The sequence below is a fragment of the Erythrolamprus reginae genome, chromosome 1 (genome assembly GCF_031021105.1).
Source record: "Erythrolamprus reginae isolate rEryReg1 chromosome 1, rEryReg1.hap1, whole genome shotgun sequence".
NCBI classification, from domain to species: Eukaryota; Metazoa; Chordata; class Lepidosauria; order Squamata; family Dipsadidae; genus Erythrolamprus; species Erythrolamprus reginae.
Window position 1 is genome coordinate 327,518,297 of NC_091950.1, and position 22,709 is coordinate 327,541,005.

Genomic DNA, 22,709 nt, shown 5'->3' on the forward strand with positions numbered 1-22,709 from the left:
ACAGCCTCCCAGCCCCACAACAGCTGGACAAGGGATTGAGAGAAGAGAAGAAGGGGGGGAGGAGGAGGAAGATTCGCTCTCACCAGATTTCTGAGAGAGAAGCGACACAGAGACTCTAGGTGGCAAATTTCTTCGTGCACGTTTTAAAGCCATAGCACCCAGCTGCAGGCCTGTCCCCCTTTCTGCTATCTGGCCCAGACAGCGAGGCCGGGGTCAGTCACAGCTGGGTTGGGCCAGTGTCCTGGGGCAGAGAGCAGGTTGTGCATCTGCCAAAGTGAGCGAGATATGCCCAGCACCACGAGTGTTAGAAGAAGCTCCAGCAAGAATGAGACACTGGATAATCTGCTGCATTTCTCCATCCCCTGCCGTTGCCCTTTCTCAGGCTAGGCAAGGAGTGACTGGGAGGGGAAGGCGAGGGGCAGGGCTATTCAGTGATGGGATCACCTGACAGGAAGCCACAGCAGAGGGCCCAAAGAGCCGCATGCAACTCCAGAGCCGCAGGTTGCAGACCCCTGCCCTAGTGGCTTGCCCTATCAATACTGGTTGGAGTGAACAGAAATGTAATAATTTTGGAGCAATCTGTACGCAAATTGACGCAATGCTACTACAACAGTAGATTAGATTAGATTAGATTTATGGGATTTATATGCCGCCCCTCTCCGCAGACTCGGGGCGGCTCACAACAATGGTAAAAAACAGTACATAGTAACAAATCTAATATTTAAAAATCTAAATTACAGTTTTAGATTAAAAAGTCCAAAAAAGAAACCCCAATATATAAAAAACAACACACAATCGAATCATACACAAAAACTACATGGACAAGGGGGAGATGTTTCAATTCCCCCATGCCTGATGGCAGAGGTGGGTTTTAAGGAGTTTACGAAAGGCAATGCGGGTAGGCCCAATGAGTAGATATATATGAAATGTATAAAGCAACTATAGAGGAGTGGAAGATCTACATCCACACGAATTGAGAAACAAGTACCTGCCAACATGAAAATGTAGCAGAGAGGATGTTGCTCCTTTGAAACAGATCAATTACACATTATGACTCAAGATGACACAGAACAACTGGATGTACAGTCAACATCTGAAACCTGAACATCACTGCCGACCCCACTAGGAATAGTTGATATGATCCACTACTTAATAGTAGTTAATATGAGGCATAAGATCATGGATAAACTAACGCTAGTCAGTCCTTGAGATCGGTTACCAAGGCTCAGTGGAGAAGTACCATCATCCTTACAACATTACCATGAAGATAATATCAATGAGTACATCTGTTCATGTCACCCAAAGCTGAATGCCTGAGGCAGCAACAGACATGGGGAAAAGATCAAACGTATGAAGTGTCATGGCAAGACAAGCTTGTGTGGTATGTGCCATCAATAGATAACTAAAGTGGCTAACATTGGAAAATCCTACCAGTGGCTAGAAAGGGCTTTCTTTCTTTCTTTCTTTCTTTCTTTCTTTCTTTCTTTCTTTCTTTCTTTCTTTCTTTCATTCACTCACTCACTCACACACTCATTCATTCATTCATTCATTAGATTTGTATGCTGCCCCTCTCCGTAGACTCGGATACATTAAACATTATTTGCTAATCATAGGAATTGATGACAGTTTTAAAATATTAATGAATGCATAAGCTGTTGACGAGTTCAATTGGTTTTATTGTAAGCAAATATATCACATACACAGAGTATGTTATTTAGGTACACGACAATAAATGATAGAACTATAATCTTCAGATAAGTAATCACATTAATCTAAGAAAAAATAACAGATGTAAAAAGGTAAGTGACACACTAAACCTGTTGGCCTTCATAGTGCTACATCACTTAACTCTTTCACTTGCATTCAAATCAGTATCATAGAATGCACTGAGCAAAAATGTATACTGAACTCATCAGATCTGACCAAAATCTGATGGAATTATGAGACACATTTACTTGAACAGATCTACTATTTGGGCCTTTATGAAAAGAACACCAGAAATCTTTTAAAAAGTCACATCCTCCCCTCCTTTCCAGTTCTAGACAAAGGGAACAGCCCAGGTCCATTAACTATGAAAATGTGATCTAGTGACTATAAAACCTTTTGCCTATATCTCATTCATATTAATCTATTCACACTACTATATTGTGTTTACAGTTTCCACTACGCCCCTCTTCTCTTTCACCTTGTAAGCAATTCTACACTTTGTGGTTAATATCATTTAAAGCTAAAAGCAACTTGGTAGCTCAAAGCCTGCATGTGGACAAAGTTTTTATTTTTTTTACTCCGAGATTGGCATTAAATTGGATTTGTTTAAATATTCCATACAGTGAGTCTTGGTGAAATTCAAAATGTTTTACTACTGGTTTTGTAGGTGTGGCTTGGTGGGCATGGCAGGAGAAGGATACTGCAAAATTTCCACTACCGGGTCTCCAGAATCTGTTAGAACCAGATGGATTTCATCCCTGAGTCATAGACGCTGACAATAATACAAACCATGATGGATAGTTTCTAAAACATGGCCAACTCTGTGGGACCTGATTTTCCGCTGGGATTCATGCGGCAGAAGGCGGTCCCGGAGGTATTCTGGTCTGATGCCATGTAGGGCTTTATAGGTCATTACCAGCACTTTGAATTGTGACCGGAAACTGATGGGCAACCAGTGCAGGCCGCACTGCTGCAGCTGACATTGAAAAGCATCAGACAATGGGGGGTATCTGGTGGGTTTGAGAGATAGAGGGCAGGGCTTCTGTGATTATCTTTTTTCAGTGTGGTTTTAAGTTTGAACCGTCACTAAACAAATGGCTGAAAGTCAAGGATTAACTCTAGATCAGACAGATTGAATGAAGTCCCCTTGAAGTGCTCAAAGCTATTTTCTCTTTTTAAAGAAATAACTTTGTAAGCTTCACTTAAAAATGCCTTTCAAAGTGGGTGCTTTTTTTCTTGAGCATGAAGAGTTTGTTTTCTGTGAAACAGCTTGCTTTGTAGGGACCAATATACAATTGAAAATTTGAGCTCGAGCATCATCTCTTGTTTACTTTCTTGTGAAATTATTGTGGCAGAAGACTGTTCTGTCCAGAGAACTTATATTGGTTTTTTAAAAAAATCTTCAGCTTGTGTTTTGGGAAATTTGCTTTTGTGATTGATCTTCCTGCTATGGCAGTGGGAATAGAAAGTTGCCTACCAATTGGTGAGATGCTCAGATGTGCCCAACAACCCAAAATGATTGGGACATTTGTTTTATCTGTGGAGTGCTTGAATTTTAAAATATTTACTAGATATTTGACAAGAGAAGTTATAAAACCTCTTTCTTTGGCTTAATATGCAGGATTGAATACTGTAGGGCAGTGTTTCCCAACCTTGGCAACTTGAAGATATTTGGAATTCAACTCCCAGAATTCCCCAGCCAGCGAATGGGAGTTGAAGTCCAGATATCTTCAAGTTGCCAAGGTTGGGAAACACTGCTGTAGGGTGTTAATTTCTGAAGATTTCTCCCTTTACCTCTTCATGTTTTTTCTTTGTTTTGAAAGAAAAGAACCGTTGAACTTACCTGAACAGTCTTCTCGCTGCACTGCGAAGAGAGTCCAACGTGGGTATTACTTCAGCCTTATTGGCAGGGACTGAGTTAAAAATTAGCATAATTATTATGTCCCGCCCACCACTGCCCCCTTCCAGTCAGTAATAAAAATGAGGGAATACTGAAAGGAACCAAACTTTATTTAACAACTATTAACTTCAATAAAACTGCGCACCTGGGCTAATAAGCCGGGCGGGTTTGGACTCTCTTCGCAGTGCAGCAAGAAGACCGTTCAGGTAAGTTCAACGGTTCTTCTCCACTGCACTGCTCAGAGAGTCCAACGTGGGATATACCCAAGCCACACTTCAGGGAGGGATAGGCTGGACCAGGGGCGCTGGAACACAAACTCCCTGCAGCACTCTTCTGCCGAAGGCTGCCTCTGTCGAAGCAAAAGAGTCTAAACGATAATGTCTGATGAAAGTCGTGGGGGCAGCCCAGGTTGCTGCCCTACAAATATCCTCAATCAGTGCCTGTGTAGTCCAAGCAGCTGTGGTAGCCGCGCTTCTGGTGGAGTGAGCTGTAATCCTACCCGGTAAGGGTGTCGACGTGGTCTTGTATGCTTCGATGATGCAGGATCTGATCCATCTACTAATCGTCTTAGCTGATATTTTCCCTCCCATGCATGCGGGAAGAAATGACACAAAGAGGGCCTCCGACCTCCTAAAGGTGCTTGTGCGGCAGATATATATTTTTACGGCTCTTCTAACATCCACCTTATGCCACCGCAGCTCCGACGGGTGAGAGCCATGGGTGCAAAAATCCGGCAGAACAATGTCCTGAGCCCTATGAAACCTAGTGTTGATCTTGGTTAGGAAACTAGGGTCCAATCGTAGAGTCACTCTATCTGGATGGAAAATACATAGGTCTGGGCGGACCGATAGCGCTGCCAGCTCGGAGACTCTACGAGCCGAAGTGATGGCTACTAAGAAGGCCACCTTCATCGAGAGAAAGCGGAGAGATACCTCCCTCAGCGGTTCAAAGGGGGGTCCCGTCAAGGCCCTCAGAACCAATGGTAAGTCCCAGGATGGGAATTGGTGTACGACTGGCGGGGACAGGTTTGCTGCCCCTCGGAGGAAGTCCTTCACCCATGGGTGATGTAAAATTGGGCAGAAGGGGTCTGGCCTAAGAATTGTTGCTATGGCCGCTCCCTGTCGGTGGAGAGTGTTGGGTGCCAGTCCATGTTCCAGTCCCTTCTGGAGGAATTCTAGAAGGTGTAGCACTGAAGATGATGAGGGAGAAATTCCTTGAGTCCTACAAAAGGTGCAGTATGCTGCCCAGGTAGCCTGGTAAATGCGTGTCGTTGACGGGCGCCGTGCTGCTTGAATGGTACTGATGACGCTTTCTGGGACTTGTTTTGTCCTCATGTGGTTCCCCTCAATCACCACACGGCAAGCCTCCACCACAGGGGGTCTGGGTGAACTATTGAACCCTGTGTCAAAACCAGGTGATGGTGTGGGATTCTCCACGGCGGAAGGATTGACAAACCCATCAGGTCGGCAAACCACGGGCGTCTGGGCCAGAATGGGGCTACTAGAAGTATTTCCGCCCCTTCGGAAATGATCTTGGCGACCACTTTGTGTATCAGGCAGACTGGAGGGAAGGCGTACAGAAGCCCTTTTGGCCATGGCGATAGCAGTGCATTGACCTGCTTGGCCCCCGGCGTCGGGAAGCGAGAGAAGAACCTCGGCAACTGGTGGTTGTGGCGCGAGGCAAACAAGTCCACTACTGGAGTGCCGTATCTTTGAACAATCAGTTGGAACACCTCCGGGTTCAGGGTCCATTCCCCGGGGTCAATTGTTGTGCGACTCAACCAGTCTGCCTGTGTATTCTCCACCCCCGAGATGTGCTCTGCTCGAATCGAGGCAAGATGCTTTTCTGCCCATGACATCAATGCGTGGGCCTCCTGCATCAGGCGTCCTGAGCGTGTGCCTCCCTGGTGGTTCACATGTGCTCTTGTTGCCACGTTGTCCGTTAATATCAGGACATGCTGGCCTTTTACGATATCCATGAACGTCTGTAACGCCTTGAACACCGCTCGCAACTCCAACTGGTTGATGTTGGGGTCCAACAGGTCCTCTGGAGACCATCTGCCCTGGGCCACCTGGCCCCTGGAGTGAGCTCCCCAGCCGGAGAGACATGCGTCCGTAGTGATCGTCACCTCCTGGTGAGACAAAAAGGGGGAGCCCTTGGCTATGGCTGATGAAGTCCACCACGGGAGGAAGATGCGAACTGCTGTGGTCAGGTGCACTTGTTGTTTTGAGTTGCTGAGAGGAGCCTTTTGGAAGGGGAGGAGAAACCATTGTAGAGGACGAGCGTGTAACCGGGCCCACGGAACAATGTTGATACAAGAGATGAACATCCCTAACAGTTGTGACAGCTGTGCTAGGGAAATTCTGTTGCGACGGGAGATGAAGCGAACCAGTGTTACTATCCTCTGCTGTCTCTCTGATGAGAGAAAGACCATGCCCATCAAAGAGTCTATTATTGTGCCTAGGTGAAGCAGGCGCATGGTCGGCTGTAAATGGCTCTTGCCCCGATTGATTGTAAAGCCTGCCCTTTCCAGGGAATCTATTGTCCGGGCCAGGTCTTGCTTGGCTTGTTGAGGGCTCCTGGAAAGGATAATAATGTCGTCCAAGTAGGCTAGAAGACGTATGGATTGTGCTCTGAGGCTTGCTGTTAAAGCGTCCAAAAGTTTGGTGAAGGTCCTGGGGGCCGAAGACAAGCCGAAGGGCATGGCCCTGTACTGGTAGTGCTGGTTGTGAAGGCAGAAGCGGAGAAATTGCCGATGTTGTGAATGGACCAGGACGTGTAGGTACGCCTCTTTGAGATCGATGGAAGTCATCCAGTCCTGTTGACGAATGGATGCCAGTATGGTGTGCAGTGAATGCATTTTGAACCGTTGATACCTTATGTGAAGGTTCAGCTGTCTGAGGTTCAAAATCAGACGGCAGCCGCCGGAGGACTTGGGAACTACGAATACAATGGAATAGAACCCTTGTCTCTCTTGATGTGTTTGGACAGGCTCTATTGCTCCTATGTCCAGGAGATGTTGGACCTCCTGAAGAATGAGGGATCGCTTTTGCGGATGACTCAGTGATGTTTCTATAAATCTGTTGGGAGGTCAATGCAGAAATTTTAGTCGCAGGCCTTGATCTATGGTCTCTAAGGCCCATGCGTCTGTGCATATGGATTCCCAAAATTCGGTGAAGAATTGCAGGCGCCCACTGATGGGAATGTCCTGGGAGGAGTCACTTTTGCTTGCAATATCCTCCCCTATTGCCTCCTCTGAATAATCTGCGGGACTGCTGAAACTGCTGATTTCTGCTCCCAAAGTTACCTCGATCAGCTCGGTAAGAAGGGGTGTAGGTCCCATGTCCATAAGCCCTTGCGACCGGGGATGAAGTCGAGGGGGGGGTCTAAACGAAAGGACTGCCTACGAAAATATGGAGCTCCCCGCCTGTCTTCGCGCTGATCGTGGCAAAACTTTTTTCTTGTCTCTGTCCTCGACCAGGACTGAGTCCAATGACTCCCCAAAGAGTTTAGAACCCTGATACGGGGCCGCGGCAAGGCGCCATTTCGATTTAGCATCCGCTTGCTACGAGCAAAGCCAAAGTAGGCGTCGGGCTGATAGGTTGGATGCCAAAGCGCGAGAAGAAAATCTTGCTGCAGCCAAGGTGGCATCTGCGGAAAATTCGGTGGTGTTTGTTAACGTCCTGGTGAAGTCTGGCATCCTCAGGGCCTAACCTGGTAAGCATGTCCTGTAACCATAGAATGGAGGCCCTGTTAAAGAAGGATGCGGCCGATGCCGCTCTGAGGGCCCAGGCGGACATCTGATGAATTATCCTGATCAGGTTTTCCGCCTTTCTATCATCTGGCTTCAGCCCGTCCGCCATGTCTGATGGCACAACTGCATTGGACATCAAAGATGTTACCGGGGTATCCACTGAGGGATACTGAAGCAAGTCCTCCACCTCTGGATCAAATGAATAGAATTTCCTGTCCAAGGCCGAGGGTCCTAGGGCTGCAGTTGGCTGTTGCCAAGGTTTTTTGATATTTTCTGCAAAAATGGGTACTGCAGGAATGTGTTCAGATTCCTTCTGGGGCTCATTGATGAGCCTGGCTGCTGGCATGATGCCCACCTCCTGACCCGCTGGCTTTGCTGAATTGTCTGGAATCAGCGTGGTCTTGGCCTTATTCAACAAAACTCTAAATAGAGACTGCTTGAATAGACCTGCTAAGGGAGGCTGGCCTCATCTCTGGAGAGGTCCTCCTCTGGATCCATGGGCATCTCTCCTGGGCCTTGATCCTCCTGAAAGGAGTCATGCACAGATGGAGCAACAGCAGGAACAGTCCAAGGATCTTGTCTGCTAGCTCTAGGAAGAGGGGAAGGCCGCTGTTGGGCGCCTACTGCAATGCCCTGAGACTAGGCAGAGGCTATCCTATCCTGTAAGGATGGAGACATTGCTTGCCAGTTGTCCATGGGGCCTCTGAGACCTGCTGCAGTCGGTGTAAATGTGGCTGCTGCAGCTTGAGGGGGTTGAGACCGTGGCTGTATTGCTGGTCTAGACCATTCTGCCCTCTGAAACCCTTCTGAAGGTGGAGCACTCAATGGGCGATCAGGGGATAAGTCTCCTGCTGCAGTGAGGTGAATGCCCTCCAATGCGGTCTCAGTAGCCAAAGGGCTCTGTTGGTGTGGAGGGAAAGTGCTGGAGGGGCTAGGCCCTTGTCTGGACTTGCTCATTTCCAATTGAGCTTCCAGGGCCTTGATTCTCTTCTCAGCCTCTTTTAGGGCTGTTGAGGACTGAGAAGATTTCCCTTTGGACTTGGTACTATGGGACTTCTCCTTCCCCTTGCTAGTTGAGGGGGCTGCAGGTTCACTGGAATTGCCCTGAGGTAACTGCGACATAATTGTGGCAAAATTTAGTGACAATACTGTATTCGCAAGGAAGGAGAGTCCTATTCAATGCCAGGCAATAGTGCAAATGACTAAGCTCTGTGATGCCCAATTAGAGCGTCATCGCTCTCTTGTGCCTTGATTGGCCCAGGTCCAGGCAGGCGTGACTTTTGACCTCTGCTGTCCTGGTAACGCCCTCTTAAAATGGAGGCCCTGGAGAGGCTAAAATAGCCTTGTCACCTCCTCAAAATGGCAGCCGTGACGTTAAACAGGGGAGAAACGGCCCCGAAAATGGCGGGAGAGGACCCCAAGGTCCTTTAAAGTCACCAAATGCCGGCTTGTCCCTGAGCGGCAAAACGAGCTCCTCCTCGGCAACTGGGACTCCCCTCGCCGTTGCACCGTGAACTGCGGGGCTTTTAGCCGCCTCCCAGCTGATTAGTCTCCCTGGGAGCTCCTCGCGGCAATCCGAGGCTGCTCTTGCCGCTGCGCCGCGAACCGTGGGGTTTGCAGCTGCCTCACAGCTGATTAGCCTCCTTCGGAGCTTTGAGGCAGCCGCGGTTCCTCTCTGCCGGTGAGAACCGATCTTGGAGGTGCCGGCTTGCGCTGGGTGTCCAAAGAGGGAAATGGACATGGGGGGTATGATCGCGGACGTCAGGGACCCCATACCAGCGAGCCCTGTCGTCAAGGCAATACTCCGGAGAGCAGAGGCCTCTCAGGGACTAAAAAGGTGGAGGGCTATACCCCAGAGGGCAGAGGCTCTCATTTCCCAGGAACTCTGTCTTCTTTCTGTAGAAAAAGAGAAAAAAAGGATTAATTAGAAACAGGAATTTATTTCCCTAACAGAGGAGAATAAAACTCATAGTCCCTACACTATGACTGAGTTTTTAAAACTGACTGGAAGGGGGCAGTGGTGGGCGGGACATAATAATTATGCTAATTTTTAACTCAGTCCCTGCCAATAAGGCTGAAATAATACCCACGTTGGACTCTCTGAGCAGTGCAGTGGAGAACAGGCAGTAAACATCCATGTGGAGGATTGGAGTCTTCACCCTTTTAAATTCATGGGCATTCTGCCATTCATTTACATAGAGCTAGGATTTCATTCATCAATAATAATTGGAAGACACTGTTCCTTAAATAATTTATCTACTATGGATTGCAAGTATGGCTTCTCTGTAGCTTGTGGCTCAAGGTCATAGTATAGTTGTTCAAATCATACTTTAAATTTGACTAAATTAATGTGATCAGAGTGTTGACCAAAAAAAATTGAAATAACAACCACTGGCATATAAATGTGCAAAGAATGGAAAACAGGCAGAGCTATATTCTTTGGTAGAGTTATCTCAACCACAGGAAAGCAGTACATTTAATGAAATGAAAGCAGATGGCTGAAGCATAGCAGCTATGCCAGCTGCTGACAAGAGGAATGAAAACCCAATCTAATTGGATTTATATGGAGGGAAAAGAGCAATTGCTATAAGAAATATGTTTTGTCTTTTGAATTATTCAAAATTAGAAGCATCAGGGTCCTGGGGATCAGCTGCCTGGGTCACCTCAATCTTCTACAACAATACAAATTGCTTTTATTTAAGTGTGCATGTAATCATCCAAATTAAGTGGAAAGGATTTCTTTATCTGATTTACAGCACTGAAACAAATATATTAGGGACCAATGCAGCTGATCCATAGTGTAAATATGAAGGGCAATCAACTGTAGTGTCCATGGAGCAGTCTCAATGCTTCTTACATCTTAGCAGAATTGTTATAGGTTAAACTCACTAAGATATATGACCCAACCCTGTGCTTCATCTACAGTCAGTGTTTATAAGACATACCATATTTTTCGTAGTATAAGATGCACCTTAGTTAGGGGGGGGGGGGATTTGCTTACCAAATATTCATCTGGCTAGCATCCCTAGTCTTGTCAGCTTTAGCATATTATTTTATCCCTTGGTTGGGGCTTAAAAAAAACTTATTCGGAGCAAGTAACAATGAAAGGGTTTGCAAGCAGGTAAGAGCTAAGAATATTGTTAGCACCTGGTTAGGGCTGGAAAGAAACATTCGGAGCAAATAGAGCAATGAAAAAGCTTGCAAAGACTTAGGGCTTGGAAAACATTTTTCACAAAGAGTAACAATAAAAGAGCTAGCAAGCCGGTAAGAGCTGGGAAGACAGTTAGCATCTAGTTAGGGCTGGGGGAAAAAGCTCCAAAAAAGCTAAATTCAGAGTATAAGAGGCACCCAAATTTCAGCCACTTTTAGGGAGGAGAAAGGTGTGTCTTATACTCCAAAAATACAGTAATTACTTGTTCTGCACATGCAGTTCTTCTGGTATTTGAATAGTCCACTTCTAATCACTCTGGAATGATGGGAATGAGACTGACCATAGGATGAAATTATAATCCTAAATAGTGCAATCAGCATCACTAATAGATTTTGCTGGATAAAAGGAATTATGGGAAAGAAGCGATGAATTGAAGATGGGTGACTATAGTGAAATGAAGAGCCAACGATTAGACCAGGTCTTTATAATTCTTCTCTGAATCAAGAAGATGACTTTAGAAGCACTCACAAAGGCTCCAAACATTTGCTCTATGTGAGGAGACTGTAAGACAGCAGTTTTGAGCAGATTTGAAACTCTGGGAGACAAGGCAGCAGCCATCTTGCTAGTCTGTGCCTCCCCACCTTTTAATAACATCATATTAGTGGGTTTTTTTAATTGCAATGGTTAACAACATTACTACATCAAAAATAATTTGCTGAATGCCTTCTAGAAAACATCCTTAGACTACAAATATAAATATAAATTGTGCATGATTGAAGGAAGTGATGGGTTTCACTTACCTTTTGTTCTGCCGGCGTGTCCCAACCGCCCATAATTACAGGGTAATTAGTCCAAAAAGACACACACCACACAATAGAAGGAAAACCAAAAGTCTTTATCAACAGAAAAGCAGAAAAAACTCCCTTTTTAAACGTCAAAGGGATTTTCTGGTACACACAAGGCACAGGTTAAATGCAATCCAATTTCTCACCCAGTAACTGGGAAATTGAGTCCAATTCCAAAGTCCAGAAAGTCCACACACAGTCTTGAACAGGGAAACAGCAAAATCACGATCTTGATGAAACTATGAATCAGATAAACTTCCACAAGGCTAAACCAGCACGCTGGCTCTTTTTATCTGTAGCACCAATTACAGCAGCCCCACCCAACCACAGGTGGCCTCACTTATCTCCTGTAATAATCCTTCAGTTGTTCTCTTCTATGCATCAACCTATGCATGTGTGGGTCTGTCATAGGTTCTTGTTGAGAATCCAGGGATGATAAGGATGATTGATCTCCTCCTGGGCTGTCTGCCAAACTCCCCTCTTCCCTGCTACTCACGCTTCCTTCATCAGAGGAGCCTTCATCGGGAAATTCTATCGGGAGCAAAACAGGCCTGTGGCATGTGGATGTTTCCCCCACATCCACCTCCACATTCCTTGGGGCAGGAGCTGGGCCAGAACCAACCACAACACCTTTGCTACTGGTTCAGAAATGGGGAGTGGGCATATGGATGCGCTTAATGTTCACGCAAAGCTTCTTGCATGCACAATACTTTCTGCGCATGTGCAGAGCATTTTTTAATCCCATGGGATTGGGCAGCATATAAATCAAAGGGTGGGTCCAGGTGGGTGGGTGAAGTTTTGGGTGATCCAGGGTGAACCGGTAGCAACCCACCACTGATTGATGGTGCTTCACGAGAGTTATTACATTTTTACAACCACCATGGTAAGTTTGAAACCAGTTCCAATGAGGATTTTAATTGAGGATTCTTTGCATAGCTTCAAGGTTTTCATGTTTACATGGCTTTGCATTGCAGTATCCACTACACAGTCAGTGTGGTTTATTTGTACCTTGGCTACTATATTATACAGCGTGTTTGCTTAGTGGTTAAAGCACCTGGCTAGAAACAGGAAGACCACAAGCATGTGTCAACTTGAATTTGTTACTCTTTTTGCTTCAGGATTGCATATCTGCTCTCTACAGTCGCTGTGTGATCATTGGAAACACTGTAGTGATACTCACCTCACCCACCTGCTCAAAAACCGATTAGGCTAATCAGGTATACCTTCTGCTTTTTTTTGTCTACTAACCACTTTGGAAATTTCACCCTGGCACTGGATAATTAACAAGAAGGAGATTAATGTTTGCATTTGCATTCGTTGGAGAGGAAGAGATTCTTAGAGAGTAAGCAGGCCCGTAATGAAGAATACATATCGAATGGAAAGCTCTGTGCTGGCAAGTATGAGCATGCTACACAAATAACCCAGGGGATTGCCCATAATGTGCCTGCTTACTTTCGTATCATTGCTTCCTCTTGAATGTCGTCACCCTGCAAGATAAGGTGCAAGGCAACATGTACTGATTGTGATCTCAGGCGACTGCAGGAAACTACAGAAGTTGTGAACGTAGTCATTGGTCATAAGGTTATTATTTTCAGCTCCATTGTAACTGTGAATGGTCACTAGCCAAGGATTACCTGCCCTGGTGGGATCCTGCCCGTTTAACAACCGGTTCAGTGATCGCGTGTTTTGCTGAGCGGGCATAGTTTCATGAAAAGTTATCTTCCGCGTTACAGCTAAGGCGTGGCAATCCACTCTGCCATGCAAATCAGCTGAGAAGATATAGATCAGTAAAGGATAGGGATGGGAGCAGGCAGGTCCACCTGATCATCGGAGCATTCGGTTCACTGCACACCAAGACAACTAGACACAAGAACAGTTTTTTCCCCGAACGCCATCACTCTGCTAAACAAATAATTCTCTCAATACTGTCAAACTATTAACTAAGTCTGTACTACTATTGCTACTAGTTTTTTCTCATCATTTCTATACTCCATTTCCTCCAACTTATGGCTGTATGCCTGTAACTTGTTGCTTGTATCCTTAAGATTTTTACTAATATTGATTGTTTCCTTATTGCTTATTTGACTCCTATTGTTGTACCTTGTGATTCTTGGCAAATGTATCTTTTTCTTTTTTGTACACTGAGAGCATATGCACCAAAGACAAATTCCTTGTGTGTGCAATCGCACTTGGCCAATAAAGAATTCTCTTCTGTTAACACGTACAGGTCTGAAAGGTAGAAACCCACCTCTGATTACTTGTATTTAAATGCAACAAATGAACAGTCTATTTACAACCAGGAACATTAATCTAAGAATCATTGCTTATTTCATTGCAAAATGAAACAAACTTTGTGAAAATATGTGTGGGTTAATAGCATTTTATTATCTCCTATGTTTGAAGGGGAGATGAAAGCATCCATCAATTTTATTTATGGATAACAAGGCCAAAAGCAAGTTACAAACATAATCTAAGCCTGACAGTGGATAAAACAATTTAACGAGTACAATATTTAATAAATATTATATAATACTCTAAAAAGCCCAGCTCATTGAATTGTTAATAAAAACCTTGTTTTTATATGCAGAGTTAAAAATCTGATTGTTGCCATTGCAATTTTAGTATTTTCATATGCAAGTAAAATTTTTACATGCTCAGAAATATCTCTTCCTGGTTTGGATTTTAGAATTGGCCAGATAATTTCCTTCTGAAAACTCTGGTAAAATGTTGAATAATACAAATATACTTTGGCAATTAATTCCTGTACTGAATTATCCCATAGTTTTTGCTTGAAAATATTAATTGCTGGTGATGTGCCCCTGGAGAATAAACAGTCAGAATCAATATCAATCTGATGAATCTTTTGAGTCACATATTTAAACCACATTTCTACAAAGGATTCATTTGGGATTTCCTGATCCTTCTCTCTCTCCAGGACTACTTGTACTCCCTCTTTATGTTTCAGAATGACTGCACCAGTGAAGGGCTACCAAAATTTTTCACACTGTGGGCATGGCGTATGAAAGACGCCCTGCATTTTCTTTCAACATCTTTCAGTGCAAATTGGGTGCTCTGGGGTGGAGCTCCATTTTTGCTACTCCACAGCGTTTCCCCCCTTCTGGGCATCAGCCCACCCCTGGACTGCACCTATTTAAAGCCAATGAGCTGAGCAAGGTTCAGTTGGGGCAAACACTGCTTGTCAACACCCCATGCAGGGATGGTTTCCTCCTGGTTCGGACTGGATCACCTGGATTGGTAGTCACTTGCTGGTGATGTCATGATGGCGTTACGGATCCAATTTGGTTGGTCTTGGTCCATGGGCACAGCCATCTTTCCCCCCCAAGTTTTTTACTGTTTGGAAGTTTTTTCCTCTGCTGCTGCTTGAAAAAGGGACCCCCCCCCAAAGCTTATACTTCCTTCTCCCCAAGCACAGCTGATGAGCTCCTCAGCTGTGTTCCAGGCTGATTATAGCTATTTAGTATGCGCGGAAGCAGAATTGAATGAGAAAATGCACGCGTGTGTGCCAACAGGGTTCGCACGCATGCACGAAACATCACAATGCGAAGGGGTGCCAAAGGTAAGTGGAACCATGCCTAGACTTCATGCTAAAGAAAACAAGGGCATGCAGCTGAAAAATATATAAGGCATTTCTTCACTTGGTTTCAATGGCAGGAAGTAAGCCTATTTTGAGAAAATCTATTTTGAGATATAAGATAAAGGATAGCAGACGGGGAAATTATTCCAAACTATTCTTCTTTCTCCCACTTCTTTGATGATGTTTATCACTAGCTTGGGTTTGAAAACATGAGCTTGTTGCTACCTCCAGTTCTACCCTAAGATTTCTGTCCATCGTATTTTGGGTGTAATATTTGGCAGGCATGAAGAATTCTCTCTACATTAAGTACAGGCTGTCCTGTTCTACCTCCACTGGAAAACAAAATTCTTTTGCAGTTGTTTTACCACAGAGGTTAGGATAAAGTCACATAAATCTCAGCATATGGATCACAGATAATCCTTGACTTACTACTATTCATTTATTAGTGATTGTTCAAAGTTACAGTGGCATTGAAAAAGGTGACATGATCGTTTTTCACACTGATGACTGTTGCAATATTCCCATGATTACATGATCAAAATTTGGATGTTTGACAACTGACTCACTGTTATGACAGTTGCAAGGTCCCGGGATCATGTGGTGATCACCTTTTATGACATTCTGACAAGCAAAGTCAATGGGGAAACCAGATTGACTTAACAACTGTGCTGCTGACTTAAAAACTGTGGTGATTCACTTTTGTGGCAAGAAATGTCATAAAATGGGGGAAAATTCACTTAACAAATTTCTTACATAGCAACAAATTTTGGGCTCAGTTGTCTACCTGCTTAAATGCGAGTAGTCTACAGCAGTGTTCCCTCTAATTTTTTGGGGGGGTGGGCGGAAAAGTGTAGTGTCTGAGCGGCAGTCCCTTCGGGACCGGGCGGCACAGAAATAATAAATAAATAAATAAATAAATAAATAAATAAAAAACAAACAAACAAACAAACAAATAAATAAATAAAAAACCCACCCTGTTTTGCCTCAGAGAATTTCAAAATAAAATACTGTACTGTATGTCTATAACAGTGAGCTCATAATAGGGCAACTCTATCAATATCAAAATGCCACTTAAATAGTTGAGCTAGTTTCAAACTAGATTTTGATTTTTTTTCTCTTTTCCTTACTCCCATTCTTTTTCTTTCTCTTTTTCTTCCTCTCTTTTTTCTATCTGTTTCTCTCTCTTCCTCTCTTCCTCTCTCTCTCTCCTTCCCTCTCACTCTTTCCCTCTCGGCTTCTGGGCAGGTTTGGAAAACTCTGAGTTGATGATGATTTTTAAGTGAGCGATTGCTCATTGCTCAGCTTAGAGGGAACTATGGTCTACAGTAACTTAAAACTCTGAACCCTGAAGCTCCAGTGGCCATTTTGAGGCTTCAGTGTTGCCACATAGGAGCTGAGGGATTGGGAGGGGGGAATAGAGATAGCTGGAGTTTTATATATAATTAATATAAATGTAGCCATCAACTTACTTTTAGCAGTAATGCAATATATTCTTGGAGTGATAGGCCATGGTCATAGGAAAAAAAACACAGCTTCTTAAATTCTAAACGTTGAGAGCTGATCACAATCCATCACTCATTTAGCTTTTGAGTTAAAAGATTAGCAAATACAGTTGCAAAACAATGTGACAAGTTTGATTTATCATAATGTGTAAAGATATCGACTCAATGTAAGATTGCTTCCAAGTAGTTTCACAACGTCCTCATTATAATAAATCTGAAGTAAATCATACACAGTATGTAGAGGTGGATTTCTACCAGTTGTAACCGGTTCTTTAGAACCATTCGTAAATAGGCCACCTATATAACATCTATTCTCCATGAGCTGCACTGGCTGCCTATTAGTCTTCAGGCACAATTCAAGGTGTTGGTTATTACCTATAAAGCCCTATATAGTTTAGGGCCAGAATATCTACCAGAAGAACCGTTGTACTCACCTGAACGGTCTTCTCCAGGTCCTGGAAGGAGAGTCCAGCATGGGTTTAGCTCAAGTCTAATTGGTAGGGACTGAGTTATAAATTAATATAATTATCATATTAATTAGGTACCGCCCCCTTGCTGCCCCTGTACCTCAGTTTTAAAAAACGAATTCAAGTAATAACAAAATTTTATTTAACAACCAACCACAACCAGTAACTGAATGCCACAATAACCATGGTTCAATGGGAGGGTATGGACTCTCCTTCCAGGACCTGGAGAAGACCGTTCAGGTGAGTACAACGGTTCTTCTCCCATGTCTCTGGAAGGAGAGTCCAGCATGGGATATACCCAAGTTCCAGTGTTCCAGGGAGGGATATCATTGAATCATGTCTTGGTAGGATCACACACTTGCTGCAAAACTCTCCTCCCAAAGGCCACCTCGGCCGAAGCAAATGTGTCCAGTTTATAGTGCCGTATAAAGGTGGAAGGAGAGGCCCACGTGGCCGCCTTACAGATGTCCTCTATCGATGCCTGCGTGGCCCATGCCGCTGAAGTAGCGGCACTACGAGTCGAATGAGCCGTGATTCCACTAGGCAACGGCCGTGAATCTGCTTTGTACGCCTCTGTAATACAAAGCTTCAACCACTGGCTAATGGTCTGCGAAGACACCTTGAGGCCCAATCGATGTTGACCAAACGAGACAAACAGAGCCTCAGACTTCCGGAAAGGGGCAGTGCGCCTAATATAGAGTTTCACCGCTCTGCGCACGTCTACTTTATGCCACTTAAGCTCCAGTGGATGTGACCCATGCACGCAAAAATCTGGCAGGACAAGTTCCTGTGTCCGGTGAAAATGGGTGTTGACCTTTGGTATGAACGTTGGGCCCAAACGGAGAACAACCTTATTAGGGTGAAACATACAAAGATCCGGTCTTACTGACAAGGCAGACAGTTCCGACACCCGTCGTGCCGATGTAATGGCCACCAAGAACGCTGTCTTAAGAGATAACATCCTTAAAGAAACCGTCCTCAGCGGTTCGAATGGGGGCGCTGTGAGCGCTTGCAATACTATCGTAAGATCCCAAGTAGGAAAACATCGTATTGGTGGAGGATGCCTATTGGCAGCCCCTTTCAAAAAGTCCCTGATCAAGGCATGGTGAGCCAACGAACCACCATTTCCAGGTCGAACAATCGTTGCCAAGGCTGCCACCTGCCTTTTTAAGGTGTTGGGAGCCAGCCCTTTCCCTAGTCCGGATTGTAAGAATTCCAACACCACTACCACACTAGCATCCTGCGGTCGCTGATGTCTATCCCTACAAAAGGTGGCGAATGCGGCCCACGTAGCCTGGTAAATCCTAGTCGTTGAAGGCCTCCTGGCCGACTGGATTGTAGTGATGACATTCTCAGGAATATGCCAGGATCTCAATCTGTCCCCCTCAAGCGCCAAGCGGTCAGATGGAACCACTGCGGCTCCGGATGAAATATTGCTCCCTGAGTGAGGATGATCTGGTCGTCCGGGATCCTCCAGGGTTGAGCAATTGAGAGTCCCATTAGGTCGGCGAACCAAGCCCTCCGCGGCCAATGGGGTGCCATCAAGATGACCTCCGCCTGTTCCACTATAATCTTCTCTATCACCTTGGGGATAAGTGGTGTTGGCGGGAAGGCGTATAGCAGTTCCTTGGGCCACGGAGAGTGTAAGGCATTGGTCCCCTCGGCTCCCGGCGTGGGAAACCTGGAATAAAACCAGGAAAGCTGAGTATTGTACAGAGTCGCAAACAGATCCACCGTCGGGTTGCCAAACCTTTTGGTCACCTGCTGGAACAACAGTGGGGTCAGACTCCACTCCCCTGGGTCCACTGTTTGCCGACTGAGCCAATCCGCCTGAGTATTGGTTTCCCCCGCAATGTGCTCCGCATGGAGGGATGCCAGGTGGATCTCCACCCAGTCGAAGAGGAGTCGAGTTTCCTCCATCAGTCTGAGAGATCTGGTCCCACCCTGGTGGTTGAGGTGCGCTCTGGTCGCGACATTGTCCGTACGAACCAACACATGCTTTCCCTGAAGAAACGGAGTGAAGGTTAGTAGGGCGAGATGGACCGCTTTCAGCTCCAGGAAGTTGATATTCGTTGGGTTCAAGTCCTGGGGAAGCCACAACCCTTGAGTTACGTGGCGGTCCACATGTGCCCCCCAACCAAGGAGGCTTGCATCCGTGGTCACAATGACGTGGTTTAAGTGGCCAAAGGGAGACCCGCGATGTATTGCCCAGGACTGCCACCATTTCAAAGAGTCTCGCAGGCGGCTTCCCACCGTGACTAGTCTGTGTGTATGACTCACACGCCGTTTCTGGTATGGGAGTAATGTCCATTGCAGCGTGCGAAAATGATACCGTGCCCAAGGGACAATGTCCACACATGACACTAGTGTCCCAAGCACCTTGGACAAAAGGGCTAACGTTACCATTCGTTGGTGCTGCAACTTGTTTACTAAGGTCTGAACGTTGTGTCGTCGTTCCAATGACAGGTAAACCTCCATGGTGGTGGTGTCTATCACCGCGCCGAGATGAGTAATAGTGTAGGTGGGTGAAAGGTGACTCTTTCCCACGTTTATTGTAAAGCCATGTTCCTGCAACAGTGTTAACGTGGCTCGTAGGTCTCGTTGCGCAGTCGCCAGATCCCTGGCCAGTAAGAGGATATCGTCCAAGTAAGCGATTAGTCTGATCGATCGGGACCTTAAAAAGGCGATCAGCGAGTCCAGTAATTTCGTGAAGGTACGCGGCGCGGACGATAGGCCAAATGGCATCGCCCGGTACTGGTAGTGCTTCCCCTGGACATAAAACCGGAGGTATCTCCGGGGCCCCGGATGGATGGGGACATGCAAATACACCTCCTTCAGGTCGATGGATGACATGAGGTCTCTGGTTCTGATTGACGCGATTATGGTGCGAAGGGAGGCCATTTTGAACCTGCGGTATAACACGTACCTGTTTAGGTGCTTCAGGTTCAAAATTAGCCTGCAACCTCCCGATGTCTTGGGTACTATGAAGACCTTGGAGTAGAACCCCATGCCCTCCATGTGGGTTGGCACCTTCTCGATAGCGTGGATCTCCAGGAGATGAGCGATCTCCTGTTCCAGCAATGCCCGCTTGGTAGCATCGGCGGGCACTGGGCAGGGCACAAAATGGGTAGGTGGGAGGCTTAAAAATTCGAGGCGAAGCCCTCAGGTCACTGTGTCCAAAATCCAAGCATCGGAGGTTGTGGCCGTCCAGGCGGTACAAAACCTTTGGAGTTTTCCCCCCAAAGGGACCTGCCCTGTGGAGTCACTTGGCTCCACGGAAACCTTGCTGGTTGGAGCCTCGAAAGGGCCGTTTCGACGGTTGATATCCTCTGCCCCGGCCCTGGAAGTAGGTCCTATCGCTTCGGTACGAATAGGACTGACCATATTGGCCTTGTGAATAAGGCCTGGAAGCCTGGGTAACTCCGGAAGCTGGGTCCCATCGAAATGGCTGCCGGCGTCGGTACGGGGTGCTATTGCGATCTTGGCATCTAGAGGATCTGGTGAGGACCTTCCTCTTATCCTTGTCCTCCACCAGGACAGCCTCCAACACCTCCCCGAACAGCTTCGTGCCTTCGAAAGGGGCAGATGACAAGCGCCACTTCGACTTGGTATCTGCTTGCCAGTGTCGAAGCCAAAGCAGACGTCGAGAAGAGATTGTAGAGGCCATGCCCCTTGCGGCAAATTTCGCCGCGTGCAAAGTAGCGTCCGCCGAGAATTCGGCCGCCGCCAGGAGCTTGTTAAGATCTTGTTTGAGACGAGGATCTTCAGGTCCCATCCGAGCCTGAACCTCCTGGAGCCACATGATGGATGCCCTATTAAAGATGGATGCCGTTGATGCAGCCCGTAGGGCCCATGCTGCCATCTGATGAGCCTTCTTCAGGAGGGTTTCGGCCCGTCGCTCATCTGGCTTAAGACTATCCGCCGTTTCGGAAGGAAAGGCGGCGTTGGACACCAGTGTGGCTACCGGCTTGTCCACAGGCGGAAACTGTAAGAGATTCTCCATCTCACTATCAAATGTGTAGAAACGACGCTCTACATTAGAGGGGCCTTGGGCCGCTGCCGGGTGTTGCCAGGTGCGCTTGATGTTCTCCAAGAATATCTCCATAGCAGGAACTGTCTCGGACTCCCTGGGCTGCTCCTTACACAGGGAAGCAGTAGTTCTTAGTCCATCTCCTGCCTCCGGAGGTGCCGCCGCACCAGGCACATCCAAGGTTTGTTTCACCTTGTGCAAGAGTAGCCTAAATAATGCTGGCTTAAATAGTCCCGCGGGAGCGGGTTGTTCTGGAAAGGCATACTCATCATCAGACAGCTCATTGTTCCCATGCTCACTGTCTTCTTCCAGCAGCCCGGTGTCTCCTGCAAGTGAATCCAGCCCAGGGGGGGGGCGGTGGTGCTGACCAAAGGTCCCTGGGATGGTATGACTGCGGTAATGGAGGTGTCACACCTTGGGCCCCAACCGCCATTCCCTGCGCATAAACGTTGGCAATCATGTCCTGCAGGGATGGTGGGAAGGCCTGCCAGACATCAGCTTGGGATCTAAGCCCTGCAGCTGTTGGTGTGAACGTTGCTGTTGGAGCACAAGCCTGTGTCCCTGCAGAGACTCCATAAGCATGATGACTGGCTGAAGTAGGCCTATCCGGCCTAGTGAGAGGTGAAGGTGGAGGAGGGCCTGACAAGGCCTGACGGTCAGGAGACCAATCCCTTTCACTAGCAGTACCCATGGCCCCCAAGGGCAATCCAGGGGATGATGTTCTTGAAGGGGGAAGAGGCTGGAATGGGGGTATGGCCAAAAATCCTGAAGCAGGAGAAGCTAAGGCCGCCTCCAGCCTTTGTTCTAAGGCCTTGATTTTTCTCTCAGCCTCCTTAATCGAAGCTGTAGATTGAGAAGACTTCGATTTGGCCTTGCCAGACACCTTGTCCTTATTTTTAGCAGGCACAACAGTGGATTGAGGCTGGTCCCCCCCACGATTGTTGGATTGCTCAGCCATCCTTCTTAATGCAGTAATGGGGCAGCGTACTCACAGCTAATATTAACCAGATATACAGCACGGTAATGATAAATGCAGCCACTCTCCTCACAATACCAAAGCTGTAGGCTGCAGTACAGGTTCTTGGCCATGACATGGGCAATGACGTCACGTCACGTGACCAGCCCACCGCCAATCAAGGGAGTTGCTAGGCAGACCAGGCTTCCCCAATTCCTGGCGCTCAGCCAGGCTTCTTGAAGCAATACCGGCTTTTCGCGCTCTTTTCGCCCCCAAAATGGCGGGCGCGACTTCCCCAGCGGCTCTGCAGCCTTCCTTATGGCCGGTGAGGAGAAAAAACGGCAGGGAACCTCTCCCTGTAGCGCCGCTGCCTTCGGTTTCCCTTCGGCTCGCCTCAGCATGGTGCCTGTAATCGGCCCGCCGGGAAACAGCTGAGAAGCGGCCGGGCGATGCTGTCGGCTTTTTTATTTATTTTTTCCTTTTATTTATTTATTTATTTATTTATTTCTCTCTGCCGGGCCGGCGCTGTGCCACCCTCGTCAGTGGGGGGGGGGGCGGACCCCCCCCACCCGAGGTGTAGGGCTAGGTCTGGCCTCGGGGGACAGGGACCTGTAGCCCATCCTCTCCTCTTCAGGGCAGTACTCGCGGGGAGAAGAGGCCCCATAAGGAGACCGAAGGGGGTGCTGCCCGCGGAGGGCAGAAAACCTCAGCCATATGATACCTGTGCAAAGATAAAAACAACAAGATTAATACAGAAATTAACAGTTTATTATTTCATTAATTAATTACACTCCCTCAGGAGT

General features: G+C 46.7%; 1 long non-coding RNA gene across 1 annotated transcript in view; it reads left to right on the plus strand.

The window, feature by feature from the left end:
• Window positions 1–22,709, plus strand: part of LOC139157250 (uncharacterized) — a 91,950-nt gene that overhangs the window by 3,018 nt on the left and 66,223 nt on the right. Inside the window, exon 2 of the long non-coding RNA XR_011557450.1 lies at window positions 12,476–12,574. This is a non-coding gene — a long non-coding RNA (uncharacterized lncRNA). The remainder of the gene's footprint in view (window positions 1–12,475; window positions 12,575–22,709) is intronic.